We start from the raw sequence: 19,444 nt of genomic DNA, 5'->3' as shown, positions 1-19,444 counted from the left end.
CAACCATAACTTCTTCTAGAAAAATGATATTAGCAATCCGTGAAATGCTCCAGAAAATAGACATCCGTAGCTTTCCAAGCATATAAGGCTCATTCTCCAATTGATTCTAAGCTGTTCGCAACTTGCTTCCAAAGTCAGCTGATCTGCACAGGCAGTTCTGACGAATTTGTTACTTAAAATCCCACTTGTGCTATTTTTCTTTTCTTTGCTTAATTGACAAATCCTACAAAACACAAAAACAAAATAAATAGCTCAAAAATATAAGTAACTAACTAAGAAAAACAAGTGAATTTGATGTAAAATATATATAAATATGAGCTTATCAGGACTATGTGAAGTTCGAAAAGAATAATGTTGATCAATTGACCAAAGGTCTATCTAGGAATGGAGTCCTAGATTTGTTGAGGGGAATGGGCTTAAACCCATAAGGAAGTCACCTAGGGAAGAAACCAACCTTTATGATTGGAGATCCCATGAAGAAGGTTCAATGGGTAGAAACAATCCTATTGTGTGACCAATATTCCAGCACTCTAAAATAGGAGATTTGAAATAAAATCCCCTGCTTATCCCTATGACATTTGTGCTGATGATATGTGATGTTAAGGAAGGACATTGTCCTGAATGAGTTCCAAGGCAGGCAATCTCCCTCTGAGTACATGTCACATGTACTCTTGGAGGACTCACCTAAGTGAAAGTAGTCGTGAGGCCGCGACTGTGAGAATTGGGTTGTTCTGTAAAAATACTCATGAGAATCAAGATTAACCGCATGGCCATAAATAGCGCTAACCCACGCCAAGTCTTTGATCAATACTATGTGTGTCAAATGTTGTAATCTGAAGTAGAGGAATCTAGTTCAAGACTTAGTTCACTACGATTCCTTCAGATGACAACTATGAACACTAAGTGTAGGTTCAAGTCCAAAAGACACCTACACCCATTGCATGGTATACAAAATTGCCGAAACTTCCGTTTCTTCAATTGTGCCTATTTTATTCTTCATAGAGTTTTTAATCTTGTGGGGGATTGTTGGTTATTTTAATTATATTTTATTTTTAAGATTCAAAACTTATTATTATTTTATTTTATTTATTTCTAATATTTAAGAGTTGTGTTTTATTTGAAGAGTCATAATCCTTTTCTAAAAGGGTATGAGAAGTTCTTTAAAAAAGAAACCGTAGACAGAAAACATAATATGCCAAAAACTTTTCTGTCTCCCTCAATTCTCACATTTCTGTCAATCAATTGACATTCCTACTTTTTAATTCTTGGGCAATTGATCACTACTTGGCAATCTCGTTTGCCGTTGGCGTGCATATCAAATCAGACTTCCTGTGAGGCTTTGGGTTGTATCTTGGAGTTGTAGGCATCGCCATAACCTGGACGTAGGGAGGTTTCTACGGCTTTAAGGCAGTGACATCGCGCCTCTCTTTGGTTCACAGGCCAGATATTCTTATTCATTTTTCCTAATTTAATTTTCATAAGTTTGATAGTGATTATACATTTGATTTGTTATATTTGATCATATAAATAGTTGGTATATTTCTGCAATATATTTCACATCCACATGTAAAGACTTTGTGGCTCTGTGAAATGCCGGAGCTGATGCATCTAGGGAATGAGAACTCCCCTCTAGCTGATGATCCAGTTTTTCCGTACTTGAATGAGTTAAGCGTGTACTATTGTGGCCAATTAAAGAATCTAAGTCCATCGACAATATCCTTTTAAGAGTCTAATTTGTTTGAGCCTATGTCGGACATCATTTTTCTTTTTGGTAAACAATTTTATAGGACGGTAATAAGGCCAACAATGTTTTATGGCATGGAATGTTGGGCAATGAAGCATCAACATGTACATAAAATGGATGTAACCGATATGAGAATGCTTTGTACAATGTGTGGGCACACAAGAAATGATAAGATTAGGAATGAGGATATCTGAGGTAAAATAGGAGTAGCCAAAATTGAAGGAAAGACGAGAGAAAATCGGTGACGGTGGTTTGGACATGTGTAATGAAAGCCTATTGACGCTCCATTTAGAAGGTGCGATTACAGGACAGAAGTTTAGGGCCAAAGGGTTAGAGGAAGACTTTGAAAGAGACTCTAAGAAAAGACTTAAGAGTATTTGGATCTAACGGAAGACGTGTTACATAACCAAGCAGAATGACGTTTTAGGATTCATACAGCCGACCCTACTTAATGGGAAACTGCTAACCAAGCGGAATGACGTTTTAGGATTCATACAGCTGACTCTACTTAATGGGAAACTGCTTTGTTGTTGTTATTGGTAAACAATTTTTGGAGATATAGTAAAACTGAGGTGCTAAATTTTAGTACTGCAAAGTTGGGAAAAAGAACCATTTAGGAAGCTTCGGTCTTATTGTGAGGTTTTCTTCATGAAGAACACTCACCTTGTGTTAAGGTACCATATCGTTAGGGAAACTATCTATTAAAATCATATTTTATAAACTATATTATATGATTGTTGATGATTGAATTATTACCTAAGTATTGATTAACGTAACTTATACCTTATTACTTCAGTTTGTGAAGTTGAAGTCCGTAGACTTTAGGTCAAGGAGAATGCTAACCGGACTTGCCCCAAATGGGAGTCCAGCCGGACTTGCCCAGCACGTGTATCTGACCGTAATTGATAGTGCTCCTTGAGTCCCACTGTTAATATAAATTAAGAAGATAGTAATTTAAAATTATATTTCTCTCCACTTGCTGTTCTTCACCCTTCCATATTCCCGATGAAACCAGAAGCATTGTAAAAGCCTCACTCTCTTCTCTTCAAAATTTTCAGCTCTCCTCTCTCACACTAAGAATTGGTAACCGTGGTTGTCGATTTTCAAATATCCATCGAACTATACTGGGCAAACCCAGGATTTGAATCTTTAAACCAAAGAAACAACCCAAGATCTGAATTTTGAAACTGAAAAAAGTCCGAGGTAAATCTACAATTTGAATTTGTCTCTCTCTCTTTTCCAAAATTATTAATTTTTCTGTGGGTTTCTCCCTACACCTTTTTTTTCCTCAAAAATTTTCCATCGGAAATTTGTGAATAATTGTATATTTTGTGGATTATGAGTTAGTGAGTTTGGTTCATGAGTTTTTACTGGAGTTTTTGTAACTTAGGAGCCATGACCCTTTCATGATTTGAGAGATGGAATCAGAATTTTTATACAGATTTCCGGGTTTCATGGTTTGAAAATTCCCTCCCCACGTTGGGCGTCTCTATGATACCACGTTCTCTCTCACATTTCTCAATACGCCTACTAATACAGCCATTTTCTTACCTAGGAAGTAGGAAATGCCTGCCAGAATAAGTCCTCATTTAGTCTTTTTCAATTGCATACTACATTGGGCTTCTCTATCGTACCACGTTCTTTGTCACATTTCTCAATACGTCAACTAATACAGCCATTTTCTTACCTTACTCTTTTTTAATTGCATACAAACGTTGGGCTTCTCCATCCTACCACGTTCTCTCTCATGCATTCATTATCTCATCTTCTTCTGCTACGAGCGCTTTTCTTCCCATCCCTTTTTCTTTATTTGCTTCATCTTCTAATTACACACACCTGTCTCGTTTTAATTTCTTCATCACAGCAACCTTCTTTAGCTTAATCTACTTTGCTTTACTTCTAAAAGTGAAAAGTCCATTTCGTTGCTTTCCTGTGTTTCCTGATTTCATTTTCTGCCAATTTCAACTTCTTGTCGCTCGGTTTTACTTGAAAAGAAAAAAAAAAAAGGTATACATATTATGTTCAGCTTCATTTACCAGCCGATTGTGCTTCGGGGTTATGTAAGCAACGGAATATAGAGAGATAAGGTATATGGTACGTCTTTTGATTTTTCCTCATTTTTATTCCATTCCTCTGCTCTTTATGGGTTTTTTAGCTGTCTGTGCGGATTTGCCCGTTTTGTTTAACCCAAACTGTTGCTTTGCCAGTCATGTTGAGATTCCTTTACCAAAAAAAAAAAAAATGTCAGGTTGAGATTCAAGTCGAACAACTGTCAAGTCTAAGTCGTATACATTGGATATGATATTGATAGGGTGCTACGATGAACGCTGATGGGAAAGTCAACCCCTTGGAACCCTAAAATCTTTCAGCTAAAGCCGACGAACTTCAGGTTCACAAATGTAAGTTTATGCAAGTCACACAAAGCACCAACAATAACATATTTAAAACAGAATACTGCGTTATAGTTCTTGAAAAATTTGACTTTTAAACTAAATTCTAGCTTAAGATTAAAATCTAATTTAGTCCCTTAATACATTTAATAACCTCATAATTACATTTTCATGTTTTGTTTTCCTAATGTTAATATTAACTACATTTAATTATATTCTTTTTTTAATAGAATACGATAGCTTTTATTCATAAACTCAAGGGAGTAACATATCTTGGTTGAGAACTTCCCAAACAACATATGGGGGTTCCTCAAACCAAACTACATCAGAACAATTACGTAAACTTAACTTGGCAAGGCCGAGTGCCACTCCATTATAAGAACAAGGAATAATATCCCAATAACATCTTGGGGTTCCACAAATAATATTATGATATTTTATTTTGTTACAGACATAGGTAAACTAATTTCATTTATATAATATCCCAATACACTTCATGCTATTCATTTAGGTATATTAATACATTTTGGTATGTGCATTTCGATGGAGGCATTTAAGTACATTAATTCAATATAATATCATTTAGCACAAACATTTTCGTACAAACATTTAGGTACATTAATTCATTATAATATATTTCGGTACATACATTTTGGTCAGGGGCGAAACTAGATTTCTTCTAGTGGGGGCAACTTGAAAAACAACTAAGAAGACCTTATTATAGTATGACTTATACCAAATATGATATTGGAGATGATTTCATATGACGATGTATCACAATTGCAATGTTATAAAAAATTTAGTACTAGTTGAAAGTGGCAAATTGATGAGAAAAATATTAATACATGACAGGCGGATGAGGGGTTTTTTGGTTTGAATGACAGAACAAGAGCACTTTTGCTCATATTATATTTGATATAGAGTAGAAATAGTATGGTATGCTTGATATTAGGCACATATATTTTCTTCAAAAATAACATATGGATATATATAATTGCAGTATGCAGCTTAACCAACGAATTACTTGAGTACGAGCATCTACCCCTAGTGAGCCTTCATTGGCTCCATCCATGATTTAGGTACATCAATTCATTAATTTTAAAAATATTTTTGGTACACTTATGTATTTACATGTTTCTTATGTCCTTTTTTTTTTTTTAATGTTTTCTCATTTGGGTAGGTTATAAGGATATAATTGGAGCAAGTTAAACAAAATTAATAAATTCAAATATGTATATTAATAAATTCAAATATTTGATAGGAGACAATGAATATTATACACATTGAATATTAAAACAAAACAAAATATGAATTGGAAATTGAATTAAGGGAGACTTGGATCCAATTCCTAGACACTGACACTCTTTGTCTAAAACCTTATTTGTATTCAAATTTTTATCAAAGTCCCTTAACTTGGTACGCCTCATGAAATTACTATTAATCTGTAATATTTCTATATGTTTGACATTAATTATTTGACACTTTATGATATTTATAATCGCATAATTCATGTGTATGTATGTGTGAGTGTATATATATATATGGCATATAAATCTCAGATTTAAAATCCTTCATTTATTACTATTACAAACGGCTGCAATACAAAAATTTCAATAAAATTGATTGAATAAATGGATAAAAACAATGTAAAAATACAAAATAACAAATGGCAAAAGAATGTATCCATAGTGTTAAAACTTGGTACATTTTAAATATAAAATTTCACAAAAAAATTTGGCACATTTTACATATAACAAAGTGGTAAGTTTATAAAGAAGAATGGGTACATTATACATAAATTATGGGTACAAATATAAGATTAAAAAAAAATGAGTACAAATGAAGTTTTAAAAAATATGGGCACAAAAATAAATTAATATATGGGTCCAATTAAAACTAAAAAGAAAATTATTAAAAAAAAAAAGAGTTGCAAATTAAAATTGGGCACAAATTAAAAATATAAATATTTGATATAAAGTTTAGCCATGAATATAAATTTATCGAATGCAACGTTTTTAACACTAAATGAATATATTTTAGAAATAAAATTTAATTATGCTAATATGTAAACATTTTATTATTGAAATAATGACGTTTAGAAACCAAGCGGTAGTCTCAACCCACCTTTCAGCAGGAAGATTACCTTGACTCTGCATAACTCGAAAAGTTTTCTCTACATGCTCAAGCCAACGCTCGGACCCTTCATGTACTTCATCACCCCTAAAAGTAGGTAATTTCAAGTTGTACACTGACTCTAAAGGAGTTTTCGGAGGAGGGCGAAGTAAAGCTTGAATGGCATCGGCTATCGCTTCCCCTAATTGAGAGATATCGGAAAAACCAGGCTCAGAAGAATTTCGTGGATTTCTACGAGGCGGCATAGTTCTGACAGAAAACACCAGAAAGAATTAGGGAATTTCACAAAATATGCAGGACTGCAACCTAGAGCTCTGATACCAAACTGACACACCCCGACCGAAGTCAAGGCATGCTGGCCGTCACGTGAGCGTGACGTAGCCATGTGCGCTGTGCGGAAGCGATATTTTATAAGAAAAGTACGACTAATTAAAACCAAATACGATAGGTTCTAAAGAAAGTTTAAGTGTGATTACACAACCAGAGCACAAAGTCTAAGTGCAGTCAAACATAAGATGTACATATTTAACAACACTCGACGATGATCCTACATGAGTGGTGGTTTGTCAGAACTTTCAGCTGGACACCTCGAGACTCACCGATATACGCTACCTAGAACCTGGAGGGGCGCAAAACAAAGTTGAGTGGGTCAGCAAAACGAACGTATTCAAAACCTTCTTTTCTCTTTTGAATATACTAACCCCTCGCCGTAAAACAAGTATAGTTTTCCAGAAGTAAAGTATATAATCATATACGTAATATATATCAAATCATGCTGAACAATATGAATGTATGTCATGCCAAATATCATAACTGAATGCTCAACATTCCTATGTGAATCTGAGGGAATAACATATAATCAATTCAACGCTCGGCTATAAACATAATTCATACTCTATCATCATAATCAACTCAGCCCTTGGCTGCATATATAGCTCATAATCATCTCATCTCAATCAACTCAGTCATCGACTGCATATATAGCTCATAATTAACTCATCATAATCAACTCAGTCATCGACTGCATATATAGCTCATAATCAACTCATCATAATCAACTCAGCCCTCGGCTGCATATATAGCTCATAATCATCTCATCACATCATGTATATATATGTATAACCTGCACACAATCAATACCACCTCGCGTGGTCTACAATTCATCATCGTATATAACATAGTATGCTCTAGTGCTACAATCACGTGAAGCTGTGCGATAAATCGCGGGTCACCTACAAGTCGAACCCACATAAGTGGTCTATACGACAGGCTGTGCACCTAACTTGGATCCAAGGCGAGCATGCGGTGCGGGAGGTGAACATACACGTGAAGGCTGTGCCTCTATCTCTAGGCGGGAGCACTAATATACGTGTGCAAATAAATGAGCTTTCAATCACATCTCTATCATATCATTCTTCATATCTCAATCATATCTCATGATCGTTATCAGTATAATATCTCAATCGTATCTCAATTATATCTCAATCATATCACAAACATATCTCGATCATGTCACAATCGCATCTCAATTATATCTCAATCATATTTCAATCATAACACAATCGTATAATTCATCATATTTCAATCATAACTCAATCATATTCCAATCATATCTCAATCATATTTCATTTGTATTTCCATAGTATTTCAATCGTATTCCAAACGTATTTCATACGTATATCAAATGTATTTCGTACGTATATCAAATGTATTTCAAATGTATTTCATACGTATATCAAATGTATTTCATACGTATATCAAATGTATTTCAAAGGTATTTCATACGTATATCAAAGGTATTTCATACGTATATCAAATGTATTTCAATAGTATTTCGTACGTATTTCAAATGTATGTCGTACATATATCAAATGTAGCTTACCTGGGCCTCCTCAGCACCATGCAACAGTATGCATAATTATGGTAATGCACATATTAAAATATGATGCACATATGATAAGTTACTTAAATCGTATTTCTTTTAAAATACGTTTTCTGGGAAATACGTCAAGTATACGTATATATATACTGAAAAATAACTGCCCACTCACTGATAAGTAGCCGGTTCGTAACCTCCTCGCCTAGATTGGTTACGTTCTTCGTCTGTATAATTTTCACCACGGTGATCTACACGACGTCACGAACACGTGACAATTTTCAGAACTCAATTTGGAGCTCTCACGCGCCCCCACGCTCCCTGTTCACGCGCTGCCCACGCGCGCGTCTTCTTCCTCGCGTCGCCGGACTGGTTTCGCCGGAGGTGGGTGTTTTGCCGGAATTTCTGGGTAAACTTCAAAGTGTCATAACTTCTTCATTTCTTAACCATTTTCGACGTACTATATATCAAAATGAAGGTATTGACGAGACGAACACATCCATACCTGCCTCGACCCGTAACTCGCCGTGGATTCACCAGAAAAAGCCCCGAAAGCTCCGGCCAAACTTTGAACTTGTCGTTCTCCGTGTTCTTTCGTCCAAACACTTCCAACGAACTACTCTAAGCCTCCTTAGGACCTCAAGAAGCTTCCTATAAGTTTGAAAAGTCCTAAAAATCAACCAATAAAAAGTTGATGAATAGTACCTAAACCGGAGTTCGTATTTTCGACGTGAAAACGTTATAGTTCTTACCTGAAATTGGTATGGTTGGACTCGTATTGTCGAAACGAAGAAGATGGTGATTTTATTTTCGTCGATCCGTGAAGTTTTGAAGAATTGGTGTTGTTGCCGTGTGTTTGAGAGTGAGGGAGAGAGAGAGAGCTTGACGGGAGAGATGCGAGTTGAGTGAGTTTGAGGGAGCTGAGGGAAAAAGAGAGAGTGAGGGACAGATGAGAGGAAATCACGGAAAAGAAAAAAAGGAAAAGGTAAGGTTTCCTGTGCAATCCGTGTGTGCACAGTGAAACTTAATCATTCTTAATCATCATAAACGGCCGAAAACGTCTCTTCCATCCAACTTTAATAAGGATTTAGGGTAATTAAACACACTTCACACATATGAAAATGTTATTTCGGGACGGGTCGTCACAATAAGAATAAAGTGGGGTGGACTTAGGTAAGTCTGGAAAGGGATGCATTTGGGGATCTTTGAGGAGTTGGGTTTCTGTGGATGCAGTCGGCTCCGTCTGGGGAAGGGAATGCAGCTCCAGAGAATGAACAAAATGCAGCTCCATTTGATTAGATTTATAACTTAAGCACATTTATCATCATTTGATCTATGTGACGTCAAGATTTAATGTTGCATAAGTGACACACTCCGACCTCAATAACACAAGTTACGAGGTTGTAATGTGCTGGCCGACACTAAATTGACCGTATGGCCCCATCCGAAGATGACGTTCCAAGCCAACTCAATGATGAAGCCATAGCAAGATATTTATGATGTACAAGAATTTGAACCAAAGATGTTTATTTAATATAATCCAAAGCTGCTACAAGAAAATACTTATCATCTTGTGTTTTATACAATTTGCACCTTGCATTCAAAATTCACATCCAGCCATCCACAACAAAATAATTCTATAGAGCTTGCATTGATGCATTCTACTAATGTCATCAATGGGTTTTGGATCATAAACTTACACATCACAATTAATAAAATGCAATCTCCAAAATACGAAATGCTCGTTATCAGCAATCAACAACATTATAAAGTTGAAATGATCAATTGCCAAAACAGATGAATCAGATGAATTTTGAGAGAGAGAGAGAGAGAGAGAGAGAGATTGATGAGTGATAAGAATTGAAACCGAGAGGCGAGAGCTGCCTCTGAGCAGACTGTCGAAGACTAAAGAAAGATGATATTCTAGTGTGGTTGAGTCCATACTAAATGTATGGACTTTACCAAACAACCAATTAAAAATGACATTTAATTTGAAGTGTGGTCTGAGCTTCGGTGCGGTTTTCAAAAGTCAAAACCAAAACCAAAACGTTTTCCTACATTGCGGTGCAATTTCAAAAATGCAATCGTTTCAAAACTGTTTGGTGTGGTCCGATTTAGTTCATGTTTCGGTTTTGATTTTTGGTTCCAACGTCCACCCCTACCTTTATAAGAGAATCTCCACCAGTGGTGGGATTGTCCTGTGAATTGGGTGAAACTGCCTATGGGTTTTGAAATCAATTCCAGCGGTTTGAAAATCATGGGGCAATTAGCAGAAAAGTAGCTGCCCCGCCAATTATTGCAGGGGCTTGGGCCAGGAAATGTAGTAGACAAAGGGGGGCCAACGGAGCCGAACGACTCGAATTTGAGGCAACAACAGCCGTTGGATTCGGGCTGCACCACGTGGCGCTTTGTTGCGCGTCAAATTTTAAAAATTGAAAATTTCAAAGGCTAGTACTAATCCAACCCTAAAAAATAGAAAAAAAATTACCAACTAGAAAAATTATTAGAAAATTTAAAAAACTTACAAAGTTAACACTACAAAAATCTTACAAAGTTCATAACACTTGCAAATTAAACAAAAATCTACGGCGATAATGACATATGGGAATAAGATGAACAAACATTAAAATATATATATTTGTGAATAGTAACGCCCTTGTTCTTGCTCTTCCTTCTTCCAAATAGGTGGACTTGCACAAAGGAAATTACTTTTTAGAGTTAATAATTAATTGCACTTGCCCTCCACATTGATGAAATATGATTAAGCTTAATTTTACGCAAATAATCTCTAAGATCATGTTGATAATCATTTCAATTTTACTTCAATTTTCACATTTTGTGTTTGAAATATGAACATATATGGGGCAATGGAGAGATTAGCATGCGTTAGGTGTTTGGTAAAATGTATTTGTAAAAGCGATTTTAGCATAAAGCAAGTGTCAACCTTATAACCTTGCAAGTTACAGATGATACTAATGGTGCCCCTAAAAGTGTCATGTTTTTACCTTTTCTTTCAATTAATCGACCATTGTCATCATGAACATGTAAGCTCAGGACGTCCAACAATATCGAGACTGAGTCCTCAATAATTGCCATGAAAATTAAGTTATAATTTAATTGACGTCAACTAATATAGCCAGTTCTAACCTACCAAATACCAGAATAAGTCCTCAAGTTTAGTCTTTTTTAATTGCATTTCTCTATCACACCACGTTATCTCTCTCATGCATTATTTGTCTCATCTTCTTCTGCTAAGAAAGTTGTTGCCATTGCCCATCTCATTATTTGCTCCATCTTCTAATTACAGACACTTGTCTGGTTTTGGTTTCTTCATCACATCAACCTTCTTTTGCTTAATTTACTTTTCTTTACCTATAAAATTGAAAAGTTGAATCCGAAAATCAAAAGCCCAAAAAAAAAAAAAAAAAATTACGTTCTATCAATTTCGTTGTTTCCTGTGCCTCTTGATTTTATTTTCTGACAATTTCAATTTCCCATGACTCGGTGTTACTTAGAAAGGGGAAAAAGGCATACATATTCAATTCAGCTTTATAAACAAACAGCTTGTGCTCCAGTGTTCTGTAGGCAAAGGAATCTGGAGAGACAAGATATAAGGAGGTACGTCTTTTGATTTTTCCCTGTCTTTTGTTTCACTCCTTTGCTCTTTATGAGTTTTTTTTAGTTGTTTGTGCGAATTTGTTTGTTTTGTTTAACCTATATTATTGCTTTACCAGTCAAGTTGAGATCAAGTCGAACAACTGTCAAATCTGAATTGTATATGTTGGCTATGACATGCTAGGATGCTATGGGGAAAGCTGATAGATAGTCAACCCTTTGGTTAAAGCGGTATCCCTAGGGTCCACAACCTTACTATCTTTGATCAAAGTCTACGAACTTCAGGTTCACATACATAAGTTTCTGCAAGTCACATATAGTATCAACAATAACATATTTAAAATACAAAATTGCATTCTAATCCTTAAAAAATATAACTTTTAAACTAAAATCTTGTGTAAAATTAAAATCAAATTTAGTCCGTTGATACATTTAGTAATCTCATAATTATATTCTTTTTCTTTTTCTTCTACATTTAATTATATTCTGATATTTTATTTTGTTATAGTTATTTAGTAAACTATATTTCAATACCCTTTTAGTTCTGCATTTATGTAGATTAATTCATTTAATATATTTTAGTATAGTCATTTCGGTATAGACATTCAGGTACATTAATTTATTATAATACATTTCGATACAAATATTTAGGTACATCTTATATTTCAATATAGACATTTAGATACATCAATTCATTTTAATATATCTTCAGTATTCTACGTTTCCAAAATGGATCCCATCAAATATTCCACATTTTATATGATCATCTTTATTTTATGTATTTGAATGTAGGAGGAGGTGGAGGCACTTTATTGGAGCCTGGCCTGCAGCTTAACCTAGACAGTGCGATAACCAAGGTAGATTAATTCATTTAATATATCTTAGTATAGTCATTTCGGTACAGACATTTAAGTACCTTAATTTAATATAATACATTTCAGTACAGACATTTAGGTACATCTTATATTTCTGTACAGACATTTAGGTACATCAATTCCTTTTAGTATATTGTCAGTACACTTATATATTTACAAGTTTCTTATGTGTCATTATTATATTTTTTCAATGTTTTCTCATTTAGGTACATTTATAAGGATATAATTGGAGGATGTTAAACAAAATTAATAAATTCAAATATGCATTTGTTAAAATGTATTTGTAAAAGTGATTTTAGCATAAAGCATGTGTCAACCTTATATATAAGTTAGGTGTTTGGTAAAATGTATTTGTAAAAGCGATTTTAGCATAAAGTGTCAACCTTATAACCTTGCAAGTTGCACATGGTACTAATGGTGCCCCTAAAAGTGTCAAGTTCTTACCTTTTCTTTCAATTAGTTGACCACTATCATCCATGAACATGTAAGCTCATGACATCCAACAATATCGAGACTGAGTGCCACTTCGACTGAATGATATTAGTGTATAATGTGCTCACTTATGTTAAGTATGTGAGAAGGTATTTTGTAGTATGGTAGCCTTTGAGTTTTTAATTCAAGAGTTATTTGTTGACTCAGTTATGATCCTAAACATACATTACTAGTATTAAATCATCTGACTCGATTAAATAAACGAATCTAGTAAGGATTTCATAACATTCCACAAAAACAAATTGATGACACAACTAAATCACTCCTAGTAATCATATGGCTTGGTAGATGCACAAGCGTACATAAACATCCAAGTTTTGATATAAACACAATTGTTACAACTTAATTAAAAGCATAACTGAAAAACTAAACCAATAAACTACAGCATTAGGCTGATTATTCACCAGTACCAAGAATCAAACTCAGGACGTGCTGTGTGGATTACAAATGTGGAATTCGTCTCGAATTATTGAGTCACCCTGTGGTCATTAAATTTATAATTAATTATGTATACACCAACTTTTTTCTCTAAACACCCTTCAGTTTTCAAGGGGGGAATATTGTTATGAACCCAAAATGTAATTGAGGTTTATGCTTTAATTGAATTGTTAAGAATTGATGCCAGCTAGCGTTTTAAGAAGTAGAGTCTGTATAAAAGGAACCCAGCTCCCTCAAATGGGTAGATCAGAATTTACAAACAGAAATACATAACCAAAAAACATCTCAAGAGCTCTGCTCTCTCTCTCTCTCTTTTCCCTCTCCATCTCTATCCTCTGTGACTTGCAGGTTGATTAAGGGGTTAGAGATTTGGATCTTATCATAGATCCCTAATAACCTTCTGGTTTTCAGTTCCCCCAATCCAATTTGGACTCAAAATCTCAACCTAAACCTCCAAATTCCACAAACTTTGGTTTTATGTATCGCCTCCTCTATTTCACACTTTCATCAAAGAAAAGTGTTAAAATTTCGGAGTAGGATTCTCTCCCCTCTTATTATCATCCTCTTTCATCCCTTCTTCTCATACTTTTCTTTTTGTCTTATTCTTTATATAAAAACTTCAAAACAAGATGTAAACGTGACATAATCGCAACCGTTTAAATAGGAGGTGATAGAAGGGAAGAGAGATTAGGAGGGAAGAAAATCCTACTCCAAAAATTTCAGTCTCTTTTGGTCTTAAATCAGACTCCACAATCCGATTTCTGAAGAGGGAAAAGGATGAGACTTTGAGGCTCCGTCGATCCCATATCCCAACGTTTTAATTTTTAATTTTTATTTTGAATTTGCCAAAAAAAAAAAAATTATGCACATTCATCATCCACGTAGGCCACAACAACAAGTCACTGCACAGTCATCGATCATGTAGGCACCGCATTGTTGTTGACCTTAAAAACTACTTAGCCTATGTAGCACGCATGCCGAATAGCGAATAAGTTAACAACGTCATTCGGTTGAATGCATGGCGTACCAACTTGTTGACTGAGCTCAACCGGGGAGTAAATGAATGTTGTTGTGGCATTAGGGGCGATGATGACTTCTTAATCTTGCGACTACGGCCAAGGAAAGAACACGTTTCAACCTTTGGGTTTTAGAACCTGAAGGTTGCTAGTTACTATGAAGTTCAAGATAGATTCAGATTTCAATGTGCTGAATATTAAGCAATCTGGTAACACTTTACTTGCCGAAAACCTAATGAAGTGACTAGTTCCAACAAGGATTCAAAGATTCCTTATTGACCGAGACTTGGATAGATAACCAATCTGTATCGAAGCAGTGTTATTTATCCAAACTAAAGGTGCTTCTCAATTGCCTAATTCTACAACTCTAATGATGTTTATCCAAACTGAAGATATCGCCGGTTGTCTTCACGGTACTGTTTTTCCAAACTGAAGATTTGTTGGTGGGAAAAACAAATGTTTGAGAGGTTTCACATAAGTGAGAGTTTGCGCAAGACATATTTGTGTGTTGATTTGAAGAATTTTGAATGTTGCACTTGTTCTTTGTTGGAATTGTGAAAGTCCTCCCAGTTAGCTGTTGTCCTCTAAGCAACAAGAAGTTGAATTTGTAGAAGGCACTCATTGGCATATTCCTTCCAAGCCTTCTTCGAGTCAAGCTCCTGAACTTCCTTAATCAACTTAAGGCATGAATTCCAATAGATAAGGAGAAGATTGATGAATTCTCTTTTTGAAAAACTAGCATCTTCACTATACAAACAGAGAGACCTACAAGCTGCCAACCTTATAGATAGGTCTTTGTCCTATAGCAATTCGATCAAAGCACAATAAACTGGCATTTTTGTGTCTTTTTTAATATCAGAAACCCATTGTCCCAATATCAGTGCAACTTCCCAAGGGGTGATACGCATATTTGGATGATCAATACGAACCAACAATTCTAAGCATGGTAGTGAACCAACCAAAACAGATGACTGCAAAGGTGTAATATTATCATTATTTTCAGCAACAAGATTAGCATTGTTTTGTAACAGAACTCCCACTGCATCTTGGTGACCATGACCAATATCCCAAATTAAGGGACTTCCAGCGTCTCTTGGTGAATTAACATAAGCGCCCTGAGGTTCAAACACCTCAGTCCTTTTGTCAACCAACTCTGCCAATTCTATGTTCCTATAAAACCTACATGTAAACAGCAGAGATCCCTATATAACCACATCAAGTTGAGTAGGCATATCTCTGATGAAATTTTTAGCCACATTTAACAGATTAGCACGGTTAAGAAGATCCAGAATGCATCCATAATGTTCAATACGATGATTGAGCTTATGATTTTCAAGATCCATGCTATGTATCCATTTATCAATGAATCGGAGCAACCATGACAAACCTTGAAGAAATGATTCAGTAATGCATTCCCTCTGTAACAAGCTATGAATGTGTCCTGCATAAAGCGCACCTGAAATAGCTCCATGTAGTAATAATCGAACCGATTGTGCTTGAGAAATTTGAGCCGTTGCTTTTATCGCCTCTGTCTCCCTTAATTGTTTTTTTGAAAGCATGTCAACAAAACTTTGACAGCAAGATTTTAACCATATTTTTCTGACCTCATCACCAGTATTGCATAGCAATCTTATGCAGAGGACCATTCCGGCAAAAGAATCATTGTCAATTGGATGTGGAATAATTGGAGATTGTCCTAATTGCAACATAGAAACAACAATCAACAGTGCTTGCGAAAATGCTTTATTCATTTCAACTTTTGACGGTTGGACCCCTTCCAATCTCAGGGCAAGCTTGGTCATAGGGTATGCAACAACTGTCCCAAGGAAAAAGTCACCAGTGAAAAGCAGGGATCTCAAGTTCCTAGATGCCACAGATCCTTGAAAAAAGGGTAGGAGGAGAGAAAGCAATTCCAGATGCCGTATGATGTGTGGCATAAGTTCCATCAGCAAGAATAGTAGGTCTTTTAAAAGACACGGTCATGGAGTTTACTTGCTGAACCTTTTGTAAAGAATCATTAGTTTGTTCTTCTGAAACCGAGAGAAAAGGCAATTTGCTTAGGCACTGTTTAATTGATGCAGTTCCACCCTTAAATTCAGGAAGTGATGTGCAACATGTTGCAAAAATCCAAGGGCCGGAAGAACAAACCCATGATCCTTGGATTTGGTAGAAAGTGTCTACTAGCTTTGTTATTATAGATACCTTTACTCTAGGGTTGGTTTCTATTATTTCTCGGATAAAAACAATCATATCAACAACAGAAGCAACATTGTTGCCTCCTTAGAAATCCATCAACAGATGTACCACTATGCTCCCTACTTCTGGGAACTTTATTGCACAAGAGTGAATAGCCCGAATAAGCATCTGCCTATTCACCATTCTTTTCTAGCTCTCCAGCATGAGTCTTGACAACTTCCCTTTCCAAAATAAGAACAAGCTCATTGATGTTTGTGCAAGTAACCAAGCTAAGAACAATGTCTAGGGTCTTCCTCCTGATGTTAAGATTCAGCACGTCTATGAACATATCAGCTACAACTTCTCTATGAGAAGACTTTAGCTCAGTCAGCCAATCAAGAACAATAAGCTTCACATTGTTGTCAATTTGAAAAAGAAGCAGATGACAATAGGTGTTGGCAGCAGCTCTCCTCTACTCTCCACGGTTTGTTCAACATAATTTTCGCAATAACAAAATGGTTTGTGGGATTGAATGGTTGTTGGAAAGATCAGATGGGAAGTATTTATTGGAAAACCTTTCCTTCATCAACTCAATTATTGCCATATTGTTTTCTCTCCATCTCTTAGGCAATTCATCAAACAAATGCAATGCAAACAAATTCTTCTTCACAAATTTACCCACAAGATACCAATTTATCCAACCATATTTATCATTCCGAAATGCACTATAGTTATCAGTCAAAAAAGAAGGAAATATAGCTTTTGAAGTTGTTATAATGAAATGCAAATAGAGAACTACCTCAGCTCCAGTTTTCGTAGTATCAAATAAGAAGTGCTTGCGGAGTAGCTGCGTAGCAGAGGTCATCGTTGAAGCATGAATCACTCTCTTCGATTTCGACAGAGAAACTAAGGTTGCAGCATAATTGTTCGACTGTGGCTTGACGACCGAAGTTGCCAGTGTGCGCAACATCAATGAAGATGAGAGCAATGGCGAAATGGAATGGTCGTGGATTGTCTACGAAATTCATAGTGGGTTGCCGTCTCCGTTGTGAGGTTTTTGGTGACCGACCTCGATCAATTTAGCTTCCTAGGAACACATCGAGGCTGGATCAGAATCTCCCTCGACGCCGAGAACCGAGTTACGGCGTAACTGAGCAAGGTCATTGCGGATTTCTACGAGTATATGATTCACAGCCTTGTGAATGTCGGTGAGAGTAGAATCCATAGCTTCGCGGATTGCATCACGGATCGCAGCATGTATCGAAGCTTTAAATGAGTCGATTGCAGTAGAGAGGCGTGCATCCATGACAGGAAGACGGGCCGGGTGGGCGTACACATAAGGGAAACCAGGATTCGAGAAGGATGATACCAATGATAAGATCCAAATCTCTAACCCCTTAATCAACCTACAAGTCACAAAGGATAGAGAGGGAGAGGGAAGGGAGAGAGAGATAGCAAAGCTCTTGGGTTGTTTTTTGGTTTTGTATTTCTGTTTGTAAATTCTGATCTACCCATTTGAGGGAGTTGGGCTCCTTTTATACAGACTCTACTTCTTAAAACGCTAGCTGGCATATTTAACAATTCTTAACAATTCAATTAAAGCACAAACCTCAATTACATTTTGGATTCATAACAATATAAAATGGAGTTTACAGAGCTTTTAGCCTCTTGAGACTGTCAAGAGTCAAAAAATAAAATAAAATAAAATAAAAATAAATAAAAATAAAAATAAAAAGACGGAGAAATCTGCAGAAATGTAAAAGAAAAAGGTGGGATATTTTCTCAGATCTAGACATGAGCTTTCATTGAAAACATCCCAAAAATTATAAAATCTTTGAACTTTCATGCTCTGTAGAGAAGAGAAAGCGAAAAACGACACTAAAAACAAAGCATAAAACCCAGTAAAACCAAATTAAACGATTGGATTTTTGAAATTCTTACACAGAATCTAGAAAAAGTTCAAATTTTCTGCTGGGAAATGTTTTCATGGGCTGCAATTGGTCCCTCACCTCCGTCACCTTCGACAGACCTCTACCGCGGCACCGACAGGGCGCCTACGTTTTGTCGATCCCCGTTAACGACGACGATGACAACGCCCAACTCTCAGTGGAACGAGAGGCCGAGAGGCGGCCAGGAGGATAGGGATTCGGGGCATCCTAGAGCTCACCTTCGAGCCAATCGTTGTACATTTCAGCAACAGGAGGCGTGTCCTCATGGGACTTGGATTGTTCTTCAGGAACATGAGGAGACGTGGAAAACACAAGTGGTTTACCATGCTCGAGCTCATGGCTGCCAGGATTTCGCAGTTGATGGCCTCAGATTTCTTTCGTAAACTAGAGCTCGTCATAAGCCTTTGGAACTCGTCGAGCCTTGGCAGAGTTAACTCGGTCAGCTTGCGAGAATCGGGGGTCAACTCCATCGTACCATCCAGCTCAGTAACTCTGTGGTACAATGTTCAACGAGCAAATCGTTTGCACCAGCTTAAAGTGTGCAGATATGGTGTTTGTTAAAATGTCTCAGTGACAGTCATAGCAGATTATACATGATTTCATAGTTTTTAAATTTGAAAACAGTTGCTTAAGTTCTGTACCAAGCAAGTTTTATTAGTATAATAATTGTATATGAAAACTTGTTCATAATCTCGACTTCTACTTTGCAAGTGTGGTATAACCTTCTTTTTGCGTTTACTA

At 36.1% G+C, this 19,444-nt stretch overlaps 1 long non-coding RNA gene and 1 pseudogene across 1 annotated transcript; both read right to left on the bottom strand.

The window, feature by feature from the left end:
- Positions 1-6,673: 6,673 nt before the first annotated feature.
- Positions 6,674-9,020, bottom strand: LOC148694526 (uncharacterized). The gene is made up of 2 exons (XR_015966406.1): positions 8,319-9,020; positions 6,674-6,886 (listed from the first exon to the last, which is right to left on the bottom strand). It is a non-coding gene; the product is annotated as an uncharacterized LOC148694526 (long non-coding RNA).
- A 6,438-nt stretch (positions 9,021-15,458) lies between these two features.
- On the bottom strand, positions 15,459-17,619 carry LOC148694525 (coatomer subunit beta-1 pseudogene; annotated as a pseudogene).
- Positions 17,620-19,444: the final 1,825 nt, after the last annotated feature.

The sequence above is a fragment of the Pyrus communis genome, chromosome 9 (genome assembly GCF_041283825.1).
Source record: "Pyrus communis isolate YQ-2024b chromosome 9, ASM4128382v1, whole genome shotgun sequence".
Taxonomy (NCBI): domain Eukaryota; kingdom Viridiplantae; phylum Streptophyta; class Magnoliopsida; order Rosales; family Rosaceae; genus Pyrus; species Pyrus communis.
The sequence above is the reverse complement of the archived record's forward strand: the minus strand, read 5'-3'. Positions and strand labels throughout refer to the sequence as shown.